This window comes from Leuresthes tenuis, unplaced genomic scaffold (assembly GCF_036924035.1).
Source record: "Leuresthes tenuis unplaced genomic scaffold, fLeuTen1.0.hap1 SCAF_2, whole genome shotgun sequence".
Taxonomy (NCBI): Eukaryota; Metazoa; Chordata; class Actinopteri; order Atheriniformes; family Atherinopsidae; genus Leuresthes; species Leuresthes tenuis.
Genome location: NW_027325356.1, coordinates 6,971,850 through 6,991,875, shown reverse-complemented (window position 1 = coordinate 6,991,875; position 20,026 = coordinate 6,971,850).

The window sequence follows — 20,026 nt, the reverse complement described above, 5'->3', positions numbered from 1 at the left end:
TGTTAAATTAACCAGCGCCTGCTGTTTCCTTGAGGCTGCGATGCTGCTACATTTGAAGATTCATGGGTATATAAGAACTGGAAACGATGTCAATGCAAGGTGCTCTTAGCAGTTGGTTATACAGCTTCTTTTTCAGGTGCAATGGGAATGTCAGATCTTGAAATCTTTCTTTTTTTTTCTTGTACTTGAACTCTGACTGCTTCAGAATATGACAGTGTAGGTTTCAAGATTACACAATCGCTTGCCAAGTTGCAGGGCAATATGGATATAGTACATGAAGAGCTTGTATGCAAAGCTAAATTTTATGATCCAGGAACAGCTGGTCTCAAGCGATTACTGCTATTATAAAATACTTGACACAAACAAGCCCTAATGATAAATCCTACTGCATACTCATTAATTCAAGACTTAGAAAACATGCATGACTGTGATCCGCTCCCTGCAGGCAGACTCTCTTGCTGTGAGCTTGGATAGCGAGGGCCCCATTTCTCTATGTTTCACTGCGGCCCCAGAAAAAATAACTGGCAAGGACGCTGACAGAAATGTGAACTGCACACATGTATCTGCCAGACACTGTGGGCCAGAGCTGAGTGGGAGCTTCAGCATGCCAAGTCAGTGTAGAGGAAAATAGGGCAAACAATGCAATCCAAAAGACAACAAAGTGGACCCATTCTTATGCACAGCAATTACACAAATATAAAGTATCAAGATTTGCATATATTTGCAAAACAAAATGGCAACGAGAAGACTTCTTTATTCTGTTTTACTGCAAGTGTAGCTTCCCTGCACCCTCTTGGCACATGCTTTTACTATCAACAAAACTGCAAATATCGACCATAATCTGCAGAACTGAAATGTTTCTTGTCAAGTTCTGTGTGTGAAAATTATTCATATAATGAAATATTATATGAAAGAGTGCACTCTTTCTTCCATTAAAGGTGTAATACATAGACATTCCTCACCCCCACACTCCTTTGTACTAGATCCCTGCTCTGACTCACTGTCTTAGTCATCTCTGTTGTGAAAATTTGACTTTAGTATTTTCATTAATTACCTGCACTGAGGTTCACACATGCTAATGAGGGCACAGCACTGAAATGCATCTCTTGTGTCATAGCAGACATTTTTTAATGACATTTTCAGCAAGCGTATTCTTAGTCTATTTATTATTAAAATGATGCACCTTCATTTTGATCCAAAATTCCAGTTGGTGATTGAAATCATCCTGTTTTAGTGTGACAGCCTGAGAGTGCATTGCACTCTGTTCCACTTCTATTCTAATCTTACCTTCCAAACTCTAGGATGTGTTTTATAAAATGCACTTGTTGGCCATTCTCCAAGCTGCTCCATCTCCATTAGTCCGTCATTGCAAAGTGTTGTTACACGATAAGTTACCTTCACAGATGAGGAAGGCATTTGCTGTATCTCACAAACAGACAAACAAACAAAAAACAAGAATGATGAGCTGATGGATGTTTAAAAAAGCTCTGTAGAGCTAAAGGGAACTGCAGAGCTATGTGATTAATGCCCCTTTGCCTCGCCACATTAGAATAAGGTGATGAGATTAATTTTTCATGGAAAATATTAACTTTAGCAGCTTTTAACAAGTCAGCTTTAAAACATACTGTCATTTAAATTCATCTTTTTCAACAGTAAATTATCAAGATATTAACTTTTTGATGGCACTGTCCACCTTAAAAAGAAAACCATCATTATAAAACCATAGGTGCTAACAGATGCCTTCCTTTCACCTTTGTAACAATTTAACAATTGTGAATTTATGTTTTGGTTCCAGCAGAGTTTACCAGCAGTTTCTGAACTGTGACACGAAATGTTAAGTATTAATTTGTGTCCTGGAACATGACTCATAACTTATATGCAAATGTCAATATGAAAGAAGTGGGAATACAGTAACATGGCATTTCATGAAACTGTCTCAAAAGGAGCGAAGAAAAAAAACAGGCAAAAAAAACTGGAGGCCTGAAAAGTTTGATGGTGATTTGAGTTAAGCAGTGGAGCTTTTTTCTTCATGTTTAAAATCTTATCTCTTTACCATTTCAGTCACATCTCCCTCTGCTTTCTTTTACTGTGTGGTTCCAGACTTGATCAAAAAGGAATGAGCGCAAGCTCTTTAACAACACATTAAATGGTGCTCACATGGATTGAGTTAAAATGATATGCTGGTGCCACCGAAACAATACCAATATTACAACCTTTTTCAGTGCTGGAAAATCTCAAGTTGTGATGGGAACATGTCATCACTTGGAGCTCAGTTTCAGCACCAGAAAACATGCAACACATGCACATGCAATACACTGAATTTCACATTCTATGGCTGCTGATTGTAAAATGCAATATATCCCATAGGCAGACATTACTGAACATGGAATATATTAATGTCTGTCACGGTTTATGTTCTGTTCCATGTCTTGTCTCGTCATTTCCTGTTTTATTTTGAAATCACTAACTATCTCCTCTTGTTTCAGGTATCTTGCCCTTCCTCTCGTGTCAAGCGTCTCATTGTCTTCCCTGATTCCCAAGTGTTTCCGCCTTGGTCCCTCATGTGTTCAAATAGTCTGCGTTTCCCTTGTCTTGTGCCAGTATGTTGTCTCACCACTTGAGCATCATTACCAGCCCTTTGTCTTGTTCTTTCAGCCATAGTTTCCACGAGCCTACAGTGAGCGAGCCTCCTGCAGTGCTATCTTGTTTTATAGATTATCCTTGTCCATAGCCTTAGTTTATTTATTCTAAAACGGTAAGTTTCATGGCTTTGTTTTTCCCTCCGCTTTCAAGGAGTGATTTTTGTTGTAACGTTTCATTGTCAGGAGTTTTTAGTTATCGTTAAAGTTCATAGAGCCTCTGTTTGGTCAGAGTGCGTCTTTTGTTTTACTCCGCCTCGTTTTGAGAGCGTGACTTTGTTTTGATTAATGTTCATAGCTTTTCTGTTTTTCTCCCAGTTGGAGAGTTTTGTTTGTAATTTTCATAGCTGCGCTCTTCCTCCGCTAGGTTACTGAGGAGAGTGCTTAGGTTTTCATAGCCTTTTCCTTTTGCGCTGCCAGGAGATCGCCCTGCATTCCTGTGTTCTGTGTGCTGCCTTTTAAATAATAAAAACCTTCTTGCAACCCACACGACCCTGCACCTGAGTACCCTGGTAACTCGACAATGTCAAAATGTGTGAGCAAACATTTAGACATTTGTACGTGTCTAAATATATATTTGGTAACCTGTAGACCTATCTATGCACATTAATTCACCAGTGAGAGTGCAGCAGAAAAACTTCAAACTTAAGCTGTATCTAGGTAGGGAAATCTATAAAAAGAACTTTGAAATTATTAATATTATTTTTAAGTTTATTGGGAAACTGCAACATTTTGCGGACAATCATGAAATATTTTTGTCATGAACTCACTTGACGAACACAGGAGCTAATAGACACAAAAATATGACTTGGGCGAAAGAAGGAATAGTGGTGGCAAAGCAGGATTTTCAACCCAGATATGTTAGAGTTTACCTTGTAATATTTCTAGTCATGTCTTTTGGTGTTACTTTTGTTGTTTATTTGGTTTAACTAATTATGTATCTTGTATGCCTATTTCACATTTTACCATGAGGTCATGTTGTTGTTCTGGTCCCCATATCATCTTCAAGATGGATACTTACATCTAAATACAAACATCAAATTACAGATTAAATACACAGTTTTTCCCTTGTCGCAGATGAAGGCCGAAAAAAACACGTCTAACTGTAAATCACTTAGAAAATGATTTATTCTGACAAGCTGTGGGCAGTGAAGAATGAAAATGCACAGCTCTGAAGGAGACTCACATTTGATTGCTAAAATTTGCCTCATGATACCACTGTGCAGAGAAGGCAGCTCTATGGCAACGACAGAGCTGAACTAAATTCTTTTTTTAAAACATATTTATCAAAATGACTAAGATGCCTTTTTCTTTTAAGTCTTTTATCTTAAATTAGAACAAAAAAGATTATTTTCCATTCTTCTCTATTATTCCAAAATAATTTTTCACAGTTTTTTCTGTTTTTATTATCGTTTTTTCTTATTTCGAAAAGAATTCAAACCTTCATAAAACAGATAAAGACAGGTATAACTTAGAATCTTCCCCTAGATTTAGTGATTTTTAAAATAAGCTTTAATCACTCAGCTGTAATAAAAAAAAATTAATCAGAGCATTATCATAACACTCCTGAAGTAATTGACAATGCACCAGCAGAGGGCAACAAAAAATCATCATCTCCCCAGCCAACCGTATGTAGGGCACCTCCAACAGCAACATTTAACAAGAACTCAACGAGTGGGAACAACTAGAAACAAGGCATCCATTTTGTGGCAGCCACATGCTCATGGGATCTAAATTTGACAGTTCCACTATTCTAACATATTGCTGTCATTTTAAGCTGTGAGACAGCAGTGAAGCTATTGGCTACCGGACAGTACTGGCTGTCACAAAAGCTCTCACTTCAGAGGCAGTTATATTCTGCTTTCTGTAACCTGTTTGAGATGTAGAGTTGTTACATATATCACTGCAGCTCTTTTAGCAAATACCATGGTAGGAAAAAACGTTTTATCTTTGAGGCTCAAAGTAAGTACTAATGTAATAATGTAGTCATCCACTTTTTTCACAAGAGAAAACAACCCCCATTCCTCAGATGTCAAATAAACAAGCTTCTGCTTTGATAATGAAATATGTGTAAAATAATGTATCATCCAATATCTACTTGGCTTGCAGTTCATTTAATCCAGATGTGGAGGTAACTAGATTAGAGGCAAGCCTGCCATATCTCCTCTGGATGTATCCAATCACATTATGTATGAAACACACTGCAAGAATACAGAATATTTCTACAACGATAGTTGAGTTGTGTGGCAGCAGCTGCATAGGCACTTGTGTGGCTGCCTCTTGGCTTATGTCTCTGCTTCTTGAAGCAGGCATGTGTGCCAAGAAGGAACTAAGTTCCTTGCAAATCCATTCACTGGGAATGGTTGTCATCCCTCCAATCCATTCAAATTTGATTTGGCAAAAGTAGTTTGCATGACAGAACCTTGAGCCTCAATCGGGGGAGGTGATAAAGGGTAGGTTGAATGACGCACATTCTCTGGAAACTAAATGAGTCAGGAGAAGGATTCCACTGCTCATACAATACACTTGGTTGATAAATTTAAAAACCCCATTTTGAAGTGGCAGTTTATGTAGCGAGGAAGCAGCTGGATAGATTTACTTCACTGTGTACAGTGGATATATGTGCTTACCACTCCAAAGAATACCCAGGGCTCTTATTCCCCTGTATTCCCCTCCTCTGTATGAGTCAACACCATCCTTTCCAGAGGAATAGATAGTGGATTGGGTGACCAGACAAGGGTAAAGGGTGATAAACAACAAACAATTTATCATTGCTCGTTAATCTATCTATCATTCTTGATTAATTTCTATCCATAAGCTAATCAAGAAATGTTATTTCTTCACTGTCAGCAGACTATAAGAAACTTTATTTTTGCAAATATAACTATTTCAAATCTCTGAACTCTGCACTTTCCTTCAGCTCAACATTTTAACACCTTTCAACCCCTTGTTTTAGTTTTTCTGTTTACATCTCACTACTTTCCTAACAAAAAGCACATTGAAAACCATCTTCACAATGTCTGCAGTAAGTGGTAACTAACATTAAGTGACAAAAATGACCCAGAAATGACTCAGCAAGTGACTCAAATAAAGATAGAAACAGCACTGACAAATACAATGCAGCATTTAGATTTTAAAAGGTCAGATGTTGTCATTAGTTGATATTTAGTGAAAACAGTCTTAGAAATAACCAGTAGGACTTACATTCACTAAATAAATCCAAATATGTGAGCTCATGTCTGCTTAAAATGCATCTAAATGAGCTGTTGGTTTGTGTTTTGATACATCTTGTTTCTGCTGATCCACAAGAAATCAGTGGATGAATTCAAACTTTCTTTGCATCATACTGTAAAGCAAATGTTAAGCAAACTTAAAATACGCAAATTAACTCTTGTCTCAGTCAAATACCGGTAGTCACCTACAAAATGCAAAGAAGCCGCAAACACTGAAAGCTGAAAGTTTTTTTCTAAAAGGACATCGAAGCTATGAAGCATAAAAAGCACACCACTTCTTGGTCCTTTTTTAAACCCACTTTTTTTCCTCTGCAGATGGACGACATCCAGAATTGGGTGATGGCCTTATAGGCTACATTTATGGCTGTAATAAACAGGGTGGTGTTTTCTGACTGGAAACCAAACTTCAAGGAAGAAAACACACAAATCACTCACCTTGGCTATATAAAAGAAAGTTCTCCAGGAAACTGTTTCAGCTGTGTACTTGTTGATTACTCTTTATAGCCTTTATACTCTTTATAGTCTTTATACTCTTTATAGTCGTGTGTTGATTGTGTCAGAACTTATTTGTAGTAGGAGTTGTTTCCATCTGCTCTAATGTGCTCTAATTCCTTTTTCTATTTGTTTTCTTCAAACTTCAAAACTTCAAATCTGCATCAAGAAATATTGATTTTTATAATTGAAATTTAGTCTTTTCTGACCCAAACCTTCTGTGATGGACTGGTGACCTGTCCAGGGTGTACCCCACCTCTCGCCTGATGACTGCTGGGATAGACTCCAGCCCCCCCGCGACCCGACCGACGGATTAAACGGGTATAGAAAATGGATGGATGATGAACTTTTTACAGCCATGCTATAATTTTGTCAAAAACGTTGGAAATTTGCTAATTTCTAGTTTTTGTGCCTCATCTCTATATGACTCAAAAGCTGATCCAAGGAAAAAACATCTTGAAGGATCTTGCAGTTGCATAACTGCATCTGGAGGAAAGAGGAACGAAAAAGGCTGCTGGAGGAGCCTTTGCATGAAATCCTTTCATCTACTTTCATTTGTAGAAGAGGTATGACACATGATGTAAAGAGAAATTTTGATGATGATTTGACATCATTCATGTTCTCATTCATTTACTCACTTGATTTTTTTTTCACTCACTGTTTCACCTGAACCTTCCTTAGGTTTAGCTATCACTACTACTTATTAGGATTAGGCAACACAGTTTCTTGGTCAGTTTTAGGCACAAAATTCCTTAGTTAGGTTTAGGATTCAAAATGGCATGGTTAGGCTGTGCATCTGATAATAATTTACTCTACTACTACTTTTGTCAGGACACCAGCCCTACACAGGCAGAGCATAAGTGTCCATCTGCCTTGATGACATGTAAATAGAATAGGACTTTTTTGTCTCAAGTTGTTGGTTTTAGGGCCACCATGTGAGACGTTACGGTCTGAAAATGTCTTTCTATAAAGAAAATGTGAGTTGTGCCCATTTTTTGTTGCCTGAATGCAGCATCCTCAGTGAAAATTCTGCTGTGTTACCATAGATGTTAACGTGCCGTGGAGTCGATTGAAACCTGCATCTATTGCAGTCATTTGACGTGTAACTGCATGCCAATTAAACACTCTCACATCACACTCAGGAGCCAGATATCAGCAGGTGTCAGCAGGTTTTTTGACAAGTGTAAATAGAGCTTTGAATGAGAGGGACTAAAACATGAGAAGAGGAAGCGAGGAGCTGAATCAAAGATATATAACAAGAGGGGATAGTCTTTGCTTTTTCAGCCAAGGCTTACACAGCTTAAACACCAGTGGACAACTGCAGATTAGACAATATTTGTAGATTTCTCATGTTGCCTAAATAGCTTGTGAGAGCATTATGACTTTGTTAGTTTCACGCCATAATATCCTTAGATACCCTGTGTAAATCCAACATATCTGCTTTTGTGAAAGAAATCTTTGCGAGTACACCCACACCTACTGTTACCTGTTCCATGATTGTCTTAGATGTACAAAGCTATGTTACATGCATTTTGAATTTTGAGATCGTTATCCTTTTGTAGAAGCCTTTGGTCTTTCATGTTTACCTTTAACAGATGGTGTTGTATTTTCTTTGTATAATTTACTGCCGTTTGATCTGATTAATCATTATCTCTATAAGTAAAATGTTACATTTGCACCACAAGTCCATAGCATAGATAGATCTATCTTCATGCTTAACAAGCAGAAATGTGCTCTTTAATTCTGCAATGCGTTTATCCAAACGTATCTTTGCTAAATGTGGCCCAAAATTTCTGTTGTTACTGTATCAGCCCTCATGGGGTTGCAGAATCCACCAGATTTGTTTTACATGGTCACACATTTATTTATTAATAGAGCAGTTGAACCATTTTTTTCTAAATCTAAATTTGTCTTTGTTGCAATGCAAGGAGCAGTTTCCTGGGAAAGTTTTTAGAGCTTCTTTACTTCCACTTGATCTCCAAAATTCTTGTCAACTTCATAATTACATTTCAGACTTAAGAAATGGCTACCTGGGAACGGTCTACTTTCTTTTTATACACACGTGGACAAAATTGTTGGTACCCCTCAGTTAAAGAAGGAAAAACCCACAATTCTCACTGAAATCACTTGAAACTTACAAAAGTAACAATAAATGAAAATTTAACGAAAAATTAAATAATCAAAATCAGCCATTACTTTTGAATTGTTGATTAACATAATTATTAAAAAATAAATAAATAATGAAATAGGGCCATAACTTAATATTTTGTTGCACAACCTTTTGAGGCAATCACTGCAATTAAACGATTTCTGTATTTGTCAATGAGCGTTCTGCAGCTGTCAACAGGTATTTTGGCCCACTCCTCATGAGCAAACTGCTCCAGTTGTCTCAGGTTTGATGGGTGTCTTCTCCAAATGGCATGTTTCAGCTCCTTCCACAGATGTTCAATGGGATTCAGATCTGGGCTCATGGAAGGCCACTTTAGAATAGTCCAACGCTTTTCTCTCAGCTATTCTTGGGAGTTTTTGGCTGTGTGTTTTGGATTGTTGTCCTGTTGGAAGACCCATGACCTGCGACTGAGACCAAGCTTTCTGACACTAGGCAGTACATTTCTCTCCAGAATGCCTTGATAGTCGTCAGATTTCATTTTACCTTGCACACATTCAAGACACCCTGTGCCAGATGCAGCAGAAAGCAGCCCCAAAACATTGCTGAGCCTCCTCCATGTTTCACCGTAGGGACAGTGTTCTTTTCTTCGTATGCTTGGTTTTTGAGTCTATAAACATAGAGTTGATGTGCCTTACCAAAAAGCTCCAGTTTGGTCTCATCTGTCCAAAGGACATTCTCCCAGAAGCTTTGTGGCTTGTCAACATGCATTTTTGCAAATTCCAGTCTCGCTTTTTTTCAGCAGTGGTGTCCTCCTTGGTCGTCTCCCATGAAGTCCACTTTGGCTCAAACAACGACGAATGGTGCGATCTGACACTGATGTACCTTGGCCTTGGAGTTCACCTTTAATTTCTTTGGAGGTTGTCCTGGGCTCTTTGGATACAATTCGAACGACACCTGTGATGTCAATTAAAGGACACACCTGAGTTAATCATGTCACTCTGGTCAAATAGTTTTCAATCTTTTATAGAGGTACCATCATTTTTGTCCAGCCCTATTTCCTTATTATTTTTTTTAAATAATTATGTTAATCAACATTTCAAAAGTAATGGCTGATTTGGATTATTTAATTTTCAATGAATTTTTATTTAGTGTTACTTTTGTAGGTTTCAAGTGCTTTCAGTGAGAATTGTGGGGTTTTCCTTCTTTAACTGAGGGGTACCAACAATTTTGTCCACGTGTGTAGCTTTCTTTGTAGGGATCTATTACTTTAATTATTTCTGCAAACACGTTTACGTGGCTGAGTTGTTTTGTTTGTCTGTTAGCAAAATTACTCAAGTAATAAAGGATTAATTTCCTAGAAAATGTTACCAGTGTTGTGGCATGACCTAACTTTGAAGTAATTATAACAATGAACTCATCTAGCTAAACTTGCTGAAAGGAATGTTTCACCTTTGTTGTCTCTTGTTGATCAGTGCATATTTCTCACACTTAAATATTCAAAGTAATAGAAATTTTGACCAGGAGTGCCAAAACATTTGCCTGCCAATGTAAACAAACCCATCATTTATTTTTCTTTACTTTTATTCCTAATTCTAAATTGTTTTATGATGCCAGTTGCTTTGCAACACTTTGTCTTATTCTTCATAGTAAAATAAGTAACATTTAGTTTTAAACAACATTGCAGAATTTGTTTTCTCTTTATAATACCTGTGCAAATGTATGTGTGGCTTCTCATAGGCATATTACAACAGCTGTGGCCGCCTTCCTGACTACTCTTACAAGACTAATGTGAAAGGGTGTATTACAGGAATTTATGATCATAATCCATTTGATCCTTGTCAGGTTATGCACATTTTTCACTGTGCCTTAGTGGTTTCAAAGACAGTTTAACATCATAACTTTGGCTATAGCGACTGTTGATGAGGTGACTGACAGTATCTGGTGCAGCTGTGATTAGGATTATTATTTAGGAGGATTTCTTTGTAGACATTTGTATTGCAGACTTAGATTCCAAATTACATAAACTGCCTGTCCCCTTACAGGCCCAGTTTAGGGTGCAGCTGTCACTTGAACATGAAGATTTCGTGGAATTCTCATCAATCAATGATAAGTCTGGCTCATAATCAGAGCTCTTCATTTTCTTTTATATATTTAGTTCTGAAATACAGGAGAGATACCCTCATTTATAATTAAAGATTTAGCTATGGGTTCATATTTGCACATAAGGTAATACAAGTTCAGTATTTTTATTGATGGTCTTTCTTGTCCGATCCATCCGTTTGAGGATCTGCTCAGAACTCTGGGGAAAAGCACTTCGACTGAGGAGGAAACCAAAGTCAGAGTCAAAGCTATGTTCTCAAAGCCAAAGTTATAATGATCTCCACTTGTTTGAAGCACAGACATGCAGGAATCTCCTCAAAGAATTTTAAACTCGAATATAAAATGCAACTGTTTTGATGCAGTAAATGGATAAAGTATCCAAAAATAAGTTTTATTTATGGATCATTACACATTTCAATATAGGATTATTGAGATAGTGTCCCATTATATTATATCAAAATCTAATAAAAAGGAATCAAATATGATTTACTTTATCAGACAGAAACACTAGGTAATGTTTTGGTGTCACATTATGCGTTCTCTTGCAAATGTATCATGCTAGTTTTCTCATAATCTATTTGTCATAGTGCATAAAAGACTGACCAGTCCAAACAAAGGATTGATAATGAAACAAAAATTTTGAAATGGTCTTCTTTTCTTTCTTTCTTACTCTTGAAAAACTTAAAAATGTATGACTTTAATTAGACATTTTCTTTAATCCCTACTCCGTGTTTGTGTCTTTTGCACATGGCGCAGGGCTTAAACTAAAAAGAAGTGATGTATAACATGCTAAAGGTGTGTAAGAGGGTGTATTATCAGGCAACTCATAAGAGAAACTAATTTTTGAATGTATAAACTTATTACCTAAACTCAAAGCATCGGTGTACAACAACTTCCTTTGGTGTAGAACTAAACCACTAATTTTTAAAATAAAACTATTCACAATTAACAAACTCATTCACATTCAAAAACACAGCAGATAGCCCTCCTCATCCATCAGCAATGTTACTGCAGCAGCCCAGGAGGGACAAAAAAAAAGAGAGTTACAAAGAAAGAACTTTTTTTTGTTGTTAGTTTGGGTGCGGGTTGTAGCAAGTTGCAGTTTTCACTGCCAGCTGACACTACATCTTATGCACTGGACCTTAAACCAACATGCAGCAGGTGAAAGAAAAAGTTCATTTTAAAACAAACAAACAAAAAAAATTAATTAAAAAAATGACTTAGTCTGACAATAGATGAGCTCCTGACAAATGGTCCTTGACAACTCCTCTGCTACTCTTTCTAGCCTTCAAATGCTAACTTTTTCTCCCCTTAAAACCAGTCGTCACTCCTGTTGTGACAACTTCACAAAATGCAGTGAGGCTGTATTGGTTTTCATGAAATTTGCTTAGAACACTTTTGATCTTGGCAGTCTATTATTGTTGTGCTTAGTTGTGCTTATAAAGTGCAAAATACATTAGTCATATGTTTACCAGTTATATATTATAGAAACATATCGAGATATGTATGTTATATTTTTGTAAATTTAGAGTGTGTTTTCTCACAAACATGGAAACTGTACCTTGCATAAAGTTTTGCAGCCAGTCAGTCATCAACTATCCCTTAGTGCATATGAACAGTTACAGTTAACAGGCACTCAAAGAGTTTTAGACTGCAAGTATAAGCAAACATTTTGCAGATGCTGCAGAAAGAGGAGATGATGTGACACTTAATAATATGCATTTACTGCTGATTCCTGCTTTCAAAAAGCTGAGCCAAGACAGCATCCTGGCTTGATCTGGTTGAGGCTGTGGTTGTGGAGCATTTCTCAAGACTACAGCTATGTTGAATGTATGTTATGATGGAGTTGGTTACAGTGCTGTGATCACTCCTCCCTGCTCTTGTTACTATTGACAATGCTAACCCAGACAGGGTGTGAATTTGCAGAGCTACAGTCAGATATCAAGAGTTTCTATATGGTGCAAAACACAACAACATCATATTAAACACACACACAAAAACAAAAAGATATCTCCTGTAGTTATTGAATAAATACATAAGAAGACCAGAGTGTAAAGCATACTAAGCAGAATATTCCTTAATTATGTGCCATGACCCAATAGAACTGTGCGGTAGTGTTTTTCATATGGACTTTATTTAAACAGGATATATTACATATATACAGTCATATTGAGATAAAAAGATCTCTTTTGCTAGAGCATCCTAGCTAAGCCGGTAGCATCACACAGTTACAACACACCCCACACACAACACAGCCATTTGACAAATTAAAATTGAAGTGAAGAATCATAATAAATGCCTTGATAAACCAAAAAACCACAACATAAATATCACATGTCAGAAAAAGCCAAGATAAAAATTATTAGCCAAAAGTATCTTCTGGTCTTATTTTTCTATTTTCTTCTTAATCTGCTGTCTAGGATATTTTTGGGCTGCAAGCTTTGGGTAGAAGGTGTGTAGACACCAGGCAGTAACTGTCATACATTCATGCTTCTTCGGCTGAAAGTTGGTTGGTAACTGCCCTGAATTTATTTATTTTATTTTATTTATTCCAATTTATCTCTTTGTTGTGTAACTGATTGCAGTCAGTTTTTTCACTGAAGTGCACAGACTTGTAACAGCACCTAAGTCCAAGTCAGAGTAAACTGTGTCATATGGTTTTACCCCACTTACCCTGTTTTAATAGAATACCAGTAAGTACTGAATCTATTATTTCTCATGAGAGAAGTGAATGTAAACTGATTATTTCATCCTTGAGTCCTCAAATTCTACTGAAACCAGAAATCTTCTAACATAAGGGCAGAAAATGCACTTTGTTTAATGCCTATCTGTGTAAGTTGTTCTTTTATTCATCTGCACAATGGTAGCAAATGTTAGATCACTCAGACAGAACAATAATGTCATACAATTTCATACAATTAGAATAGCTTGAAATGGATTGTTTTGTCTTTAAAGACAATGGTGTTAATACTCTGCAGCAGAGGGCCAAATAAAAAAACTGCATTTTCAAGCATTAACTGCTTATTATCCCTTAGAAAAAAAAGCAGCATTTCCCACAACAGATTATTGAAATCACAACTTCATGTGTTTGAAATATCATGTTTTGTAAAATATTGCTCTGTATGTTTGTGAGTGTGTATTTGGTTTTAGTGTTTAGCACCTCAGAGCCAGAGTAAATAAAGCAATTTTAACTTGTGAAGCATTGCATAACTGAAAAATGAGCAGCTGAAGGCTTTCTCAAAGAGCCCAGCCAGCAGTCAATGAGAGTTGGATAAACTAGTTCCTTTAGTTATATAACTGCACTGACAAACACTGAGCCAATAACTGCTGAATGAGTGTCAACAGCTACTAGCAGTTTCCTACATTATAAATAAAACTGCTGTATATCATAATAGAGATATTAGAGATATCATAATAGAGAGCATTTCTGTATTGATCAGAGGAAATGCAAAAGCTGTTGCTCAGGGAGTCCGAATAAACCATCACAAATAAGTGGTATTGAAAAACAATAAAGAAATTTACTACTAAGGTCCCTAAGCTGTATTTTAAACTGAAAATCACACAGTTATTATTATTTTGATCCTTTTATAGGATTCAGCCAAGAGCAGAACAGGCGTTATTATTAAAACAAGAAAATTAGAACTCCAATTTTTAGGTTTATAATGAAACTGAAATTATTCTCAGGATAGATTTTGGAAACAGCATTCACTACATTCTGGTAGTTCATACAGTATGTTCTAGTGTGCAGTCATCATTGCCATTAATCTATTTATTGGCTATTTAAAGGTCTGAAAGGTAGAATTCAAGTTTACGTCTTCAAACAATATGTGAGATAAGGAAATTGTTGAGGACTGCAGGAGCCATACATAGCCAAAGAGCAGCGTTATAGAAAACATCCGAACGTAGTAGGGAGAAGTAGGATCTCTTGTCAAAGAATGAATGAAAAAGACAAGAATGTTAAATATGTTAAATCTACCTTGAAGTTCAATACAGCATCCATGAAAATAAAAAAAATAAGCTATTTTGCTGCATAAAAGTATTTCTCACATACACAATGAAAAGGTTGGGCTTTTGAATATTCACAACTTCAAAAGAAAAAGATGCTCTTAAATTTTTTGTGCTGACATACATGTCATGCACATACTCGGCTCAACACAGCTGGAAAAACAAAGTAAAGTAAAGAGGAAACATTAGTATTTGGTGAGGCAAACAGCTTTTGTAAGGAAGAAGAGTGAGGTTCTTTACAACTATATCAACAAAGTCAGAGAGGGCAAGAAAACAAAGTGAGGCCTTGGTGAAAGGATTAGGAACATATGAGGGCTCACAGCAAAGTGCTGCTGTTGGTTTGATAAGTTTGCTGAGGGTAAGGATTCACATTGGAATTTAGAGGACAATATGAGGAGCAGATCATTTGTTTTTCCCAAGCCATGGCTGGAAACCTGTAGCAGCAATTATGGAAAGAAAACCTTTTTACTTTGCTAGCAGGAACTTCCATCAGCTACTGCCACTTCACTTGATTTATATGGCTTATTATGCTTATTTAGTCAGCTCTCTAGATGCTATTATATTGGATTCAGTTCAGTAAATCAATCATGGTAGAGAGGTTAAGTTTCAATGGTAACCTGAGCCAGCTGCAGCACTTTATCTTAAGTCCTGGTTTTGGTCTGATATTAACCTTGTGGTTAGAAATAAAAAATAAGTCATATTGAGTGAATTTGACATATTTTTAAAATATTTATTGCTAAACTTGTCAGGTGAAGTGCTTTATTTCTAACTATAAATTTCCCCAGGCTACAGCTGCCTTCAAATAGGAGCAACAATCAGAATTGAGTTATTTAATGTTGAATTGTTTCTGATTGTTCAAAGCATTGGCTTTTGTCCAGATCTCATAAAAGTTAATTAACCAACTGTTTCCTTGTCCCATTAACTGAATTTTCATTGAAATTACAGGCAGGAAATTTAATGGAGCTACCTGAATGATAGATTTACAGAATCTCTGTAAAAGCCTTAATGAGTACACTTTATGGGCATTTGTCTGATATAGTCCCTTTGTCTGTAACAGCTTGTGTTTATCTCCATTACATTTTACAGCTGTTAACTGTTCACACCAATCAGAAGTAAGACAGGCTTAATGGTGAATTTAGCTTATTTATCTTATTATTCAACCAGCAGGGAGTGGAGAGATTTCAAAGTGGACGCCCTGAAAAGCAGCTTCTCCATCCTAATGTTATAGCTTACATGTTGGCACAAACAGTTTCCTTTATACAGCTAGAGGACATGAAGCAATGGCCCATTTGCAGTTACTTCCGGTGTACTAGCTGCATTTTTAATTCGATAATAATTTTCTAGATTTATTTCCTTGGCAATACATACCTGTGTCTGGTAAAACAACCAATGATATCTTCTAATGCAAGATCAATATAGGTTTTCTTTTAGAATAGAATAGAAATAGAAAAATACTTTATTCATTGTTAATAGGTACTGGTCTCAGCAGATGATCATATTCATACAATAGCAGAGAAGAAAAGATGGTACACAGTGGTAAACATGGCCCATAACTTTATTGAGACTAGTTTCTGCCATCACTTCAAGATGAGATAATAATTTTCATGAAATAGTAAAAAGTCCTACATTTCAACATTCAATATGTTTTATTTGTTCTACATTCAATAAAATATTGGTTTGTGAGATTTGGTAATTATTGTATTCTGTTTTAATTTATATTTTACACAGCATCCCAATCTTTTTGGAATTAGAGTTGTAGGCCGTCTCTCAACATCAACCAAATGTGAAATCTCCTTTTTCTAGCTTGACAGGTAGCACCAAGTCCCATCTAACATATTCTCACTGATTTTCTGTCAGGACCCCTGGCATTACAAATAGATGTATAAAGTAGCTTTTCACATCAGCTTTGCATGCCAGGTAAACGTACACATGGTCAAGGTGATGAATCTTAAAACCAACCACAATCTGTTCTTAAACTTGGATAAAAAGTTTTAACATTATTTAGCCTGGTTTAAAATAGACACAATTATATCTACTGTTTGTTAAATTTCGTTTTCATGTCATAACAGGAATCAAGTTCCAACCCATTTGGTGCGGGCATGAAAGAAGGCTGAAAGGCATTGCTCTACAGGTCTTTCTGGCTTTGATTTTAAAAAAGAGAAACAGTTTGTGTCCATCAGCACATGTACAATGATTTTTCATTCTTTTACCCATGAGTCACACGGATGTGGTCGCTGCATAAGCCTCCAAGTATAAAGCAAAGGTTCACAAAATAAACTCCACATTGCTTTGTTACCAATCACTGATTGAAGTTTACTCTATTCAAAAAGTTACCAGAATTTTTTTATTTTCTATAAAATGCATTCTCGTCATCTTGGTAAAGAGTACAGAGAAAAAAAATATTGCGTTTAAGCTCTTTAGGCAGCTGAGGTAAAATTAAACTCATATCACATAGATGACAAGTTGCAATATATACAAGAGAAAAAGCCAAGAGCTGGTTGTGTCATGCTGAATCAAATCCAACACTATATAATACAGTTTCTCTTCTTCTCATGTCACCTTTCTGTATGCAAGGTGAAAGAGGGGCAGAATGCCAGGAAGACGTCACAAAAAGTCAAAATACAAAAGTGCTACCTGATATGTTGACCATAAGACACATTAGTGAGATTCAAGAGTTTTCTGTATGGATGTGTGACTGTGTGCTGAGTGGCTGATACACATATTGTGTCTAAGCATCAATAATATTAATTCATATCACCATTTGGCCTGTCACAACGCTTTTACTGAAGCTAAAAATCATAAACACATTTACACTTTAATCAATATCCTAAAAAATATGGCACAGCAATGAGTGTTCCTCTTCTCCTGAGACATGGGTGCCAAATACGTTAATACAACTTGAACATGATTTATGGATTGAGAGGCGCCACCACAGCACTTGAGCTGTTATACATCCCTCAACTGATTGAAAAGGCTGGTGAAAATAACATTTTCCGCAACGCTTTTAATGAGATGCCCTGCACAGCAACTGGTAATGTGCTCCAAGAAGGACTGCTAATGGCTACAGTAATGAAAGAGAGATGGAATCAAAAACAGTGATGTGATTTCTTGGTTATCCAGGGAACAAACACTTAAGTTTATCTCAACAAACGTAAATATCAGTTGTGATGTTTGAGGAAGTTCAAAGCAACATGCAAAGAAATAAAAGGAGAGGTATCTCTGGACTCATTTAATGGAAGGCCTAAATAAAGCCGGGGTTTGTACTGTCTGGGGATTGAAGCAGCAGATTCTGTAGCACAGATGCAACAGTCATTACAGATGCAGAGGAAGTGTAAAACAATAGTGATGATGATACTCTTCAAATTTTTGAGGCCTGAAAAGAAATCGATTCTGAAGCAGTTACACGTGAAATGAAAATCTTTTTTTTTTCATGAACACAGATGCCTTGTTTAAAGAGAAACTATCTGCTACTAAAACTGCCTTTATGGAGAGGACAACAATTAAAAATACAGCAGTCAGTAGATCATACAGCAGCCGACCCCAAAGTATTTTCTTTCCTTCCTTTTAAAAATGGTATCTTGTGTGTAGCCTTCAGTCTAACAAAGACACTGGATGCGTTCCATTCCTCATGACATACAGTATTTATGAACACAGAAACTGCTCATATTGTTCTTTTTTAGTTTTGCCTTGTACCTTTGATAACACCTTGTCTGTTGTTCACTGTGAAACCACTGGGAGGACAGAGTGCTCCTATCATCCGTTTTCATATACACATGTTCATCCCCGTGAGAATGCATGTGATAAACATAATGATGGCTCCTATTATAGAAGCTCCATTGTTACTTGAGCTCAAAAATCCACAGAGAGCCAAATACATCTGATCTAATAGTATATTCAAGGATATCTCTTCTTTATTCAAAGGGGACCTGTTGTGCCTTACAATAGTTACATGACAGTTATAGTTATTTGTTACTTTTCAGGATGGATTATCACATTGAAAAATATGTATTTAATAAGTTTTAAGCCTAGGATTGGATATTGTTTGTGTTGTTCTTGATTCCAATATTAAAACAATACTGTGAAAATAGTAACAGTTCCTGAACTAATGCTTCAAATAATGTCCCATGACATCAATGAAACAGCTCTTTATTGCTGAGGTAGATCTATTAGTATATTAAGGAATAACAATTTAACATTAGTTAGTTTAGTCTTCAACACGTAAACAAAAAAAAAAACAAACAGTCACTTAATATAGGTAAATATGACCTTAGACGAGCAACAACATGACACATTATAACACGTCATTATTACAGAAACTGAACAAAATCCAGACTTCTCTCCAGAAAGAACATGGTAGCATGGCTTAGGTTTGCAAAGTGCATCTGAATAAACTACATGACCTCTGGAAAAATATTCTTTGGATAGACAAGACAAAGAGGAGATGTTTTTTCCATGATGCACGGCAGTATATTTGGCAAAAATAGCATATCAGCACAAACACAAAACATGTCAAGCTTGGTGGTGGTGGAGAGCTGATAGTTTGGGTGTGTTTTGCAGCCACAGGACCTGGACACCTTGCAGTCATTGAGTCAACCATGTACTCCTCTGAATACTAATGTATACCAGAGTCAAATATGAGACCATCTGTCCAACAGCTAAACGCTTGACTGATGAAGGTCATGCAACAGGACAATGATCCCAAACACAGCAGCAAATACTGAATGTTTGAGAAGGAAAATAATCTAGATGTTGCAATGGTCTACTCAAAGTCCAAACCTCAACGTGATTGAAATGCTGTGGTGAGACCTTAAGAGAGCTGTGAGTGAATGAATACCTGCAAACCTCAATGAACTAAAGTGATTTTGTAAAGAAGCATGGGCCAAAATTCCTCGAAAACAATGCGAGACTGATAATGTCGTAAAGAAAATGATTACTTGAAGTTATTGCTGCTTAAGGTGATTCCACAAGCTATTGAATCATGGAGCATACTTTTTTTTCTATTAAAGGCATTGCTTATGCATTTAGGCTTTGTTTGTGTTGAATATAATATATACCAAATTCTAGGACCTAGTAAAGAAATCTTTAAAGATCTTTCATGCTTAAAGATCGTGTTAGCAGTACATGCATACTACCCCTTTATTTTGGCTCAAAGTATGGTGGTACCGCTACATAACGCACTACACTGTGATGTCTATCGCCAAACTCTATTGAATGTTAACTTGCTTGTCGAGACTTGTACACAACATAACTTCAAAAACACCACACACCATTCATTGTTCACTAAACATTTTCATCACCGAGCTTCTTCTTATTTATGCTATACAACACAGCAGATTTGAATGAATGAATAAAAGCAGACATGTCTGCAGCCTGGAACATTTCAATAACCTACTAAATCTTCTCTTTATCACATGACCATTTACCTTCAAAGTGAAAGTGTATTTATT